A 1914-nucleotide genomic window follows, 5' to 3' on the forward strand; every position below is an offset into this window, starting at 1 on the left:
TAAATCCAGACAGCTAGCTAGACTACCTGTCCAATCTGAGTTTTCTTTTGCACAACTAAAACAACTTTTGATCGTACACAACAAGTTCCTTCCCAAGGCTATTTTCCAGCAGCACAACAGCTTTTCCTGTTGCTTAGCAGCGTCCAAGACGATTGTGATTGGTTCAAAGAAATGCAAATAACCAGAGCACGTTTTTCACGTTATCCCGGAATGCTGTGCGGACCAGCCAGACCACCCTCCACCACAGTGCCGCGGTGGAGGGTCGTCTGGCAAAGCAAGACTAGTTTTGGTATAACCTGTTCTGTGCAGCAATAGACCTGCTGGAGGATGTGCACAAAAATGCACACCATGAAGACATGCAGGTTGTAATATTTTGACTTGTATATGTACCAAGACAACTGACAAAGTGTGTACTGTATATAGGCAAACAAGAGAACATTGGACTTGGACAGACCATGCATTGTAGTGTAACGGATAATTGGTGCAGAAGGGATGCAGACTAGTTTCACTCCATTGTTTTGCACCAGATTAAAGCACTACATACAGTGGTGTGAAAAAGTGTTTGCCCCCTTCCTCATTTTCTGTTCCTTTGATGTTTGCACACTTAAGTGTTTCGAACATCAAAACAATTTAAACAATAGTCAAGGACAACACAAGTAAACACAAAATGCAATTTGTAAATGAAGTTGTTTATTATTAAAGGTGAAAAAAATCCAAACCATCATGGCCTGTGTGAAAAAGTGATTGCCCCCCTTGTTAAAACATACTATAACTGTGGTTGTCCACACCTGAGTTCAATTTCTCTAGCACACCCAGGCCTGATTATTGCCAACCTGTTCACAATCAAGGCATCACTTAAATAGGAGCTGCTTGACACAGTAAGGTCCACCAGAAGATCCTTAAAAGCTACACATTACTGCGAGACCCAAAGAAATTCAGGAACAATTGAGAAAGAAAGTAATTGAGATCTATCAGTCTGGAAAGGGTTATAAAGCCATTTCCAAAGCTTTGGGTCCAGCGAACCACAGTGAGAGCCATTATCCACAAATGGCAAAGACATGGAACAGTGGTGAACCTTCCCAGGAGTGGCCGACCGCCCCCCAAATTACCCCAAGAGCGCAGCGACGACTCATCCAAGAGGTCACAAAAGACCCCACAACAACGCCAAAGAACTGCAGGCCTCACGCCTCAGTTAAGGTCGCGGTTCATGCCTCCACATCAGGAAGGCTGGGCAAAAATGGCTGCATGGCAGAGTTCCAAGGGAGAATCCACTGCTGAGCAAAAAGAACATCAAAGCTCGTCTCAATTTCTCCACAACACATATTGAGATCCCAAGACTTTTGGGACAACATTGTGGACCGATGAGACAAAGTGGAACTCTTTGGAAGGTGTGGTCCAAGTATATCTGGCGTAGAAGGAACACTGCATTCATAAAAAGAACCTTATACCAACAGTAAAATATGGTGGTGGTAGTGTGATGGTCTGGGGCTGTTTTGCTGCTTCAGGACCTGGAAGACTTGCCGTGATAAAAGGAACTATGAATTCTGCTGTCTACCAAGAGATCCTGAAGGAGAATGTCCGACCATCTGTTCGTGTACTCAAGCTGAAACGAACTTGGGTTCTGCAGCAGGACAATGATCCTAAACACACCAGCAAGTCCACCACCGAATGGCTGAAGAAAACAAAAGAAGACTTTGGAGTGGCCTAGCCAAAGTCCTGACCTGAATCCTATTGAGATGTGTGGTTATGACCTTAAAAGGCTGTTCATGCTCGAAAACCCTCTAATGTAACTGAATTAGGACAATTCGCAAGATGAGTGGGCCAAAATTCCTCCAGGACGCTGTGAAAGCCTCATTACACGTTATCGCAAACCCTTGGTTGCAGTTGTTGCTGCTAAGGGTGGCCCAACCAGTT

The 1914-nt window shown here is 44.5% G+C and overlaps 1 protein-coding gene across 1 annotated transcript in view; it reads left to right on the forward strand.

Moving 5' to 3' along the window:
- rflnb (refilin B) overlaps positions 1–1914 on the forward strand; it is a 5043-nt gene that overhangs the window by 1428 nt on the left and 1701 nt on the right. The window lies entirely within an intron of this gene.

The sequence above is a fragment of the Etheostoma spectabile genome, chromosome 3 (genome assembly GCF_008692095.1).
Source record: "Etheostoma spectabile isolate EspeVRDwgs_2016 chromosome 3, UIUC_Espe_1.0, whole genome shotgun sequence".
NCBI lineage: Eukaryota > Metazoa > Chordata > Actinopteri > Perciformes > Percidae > Etheostoma > Etheostoma spectabile.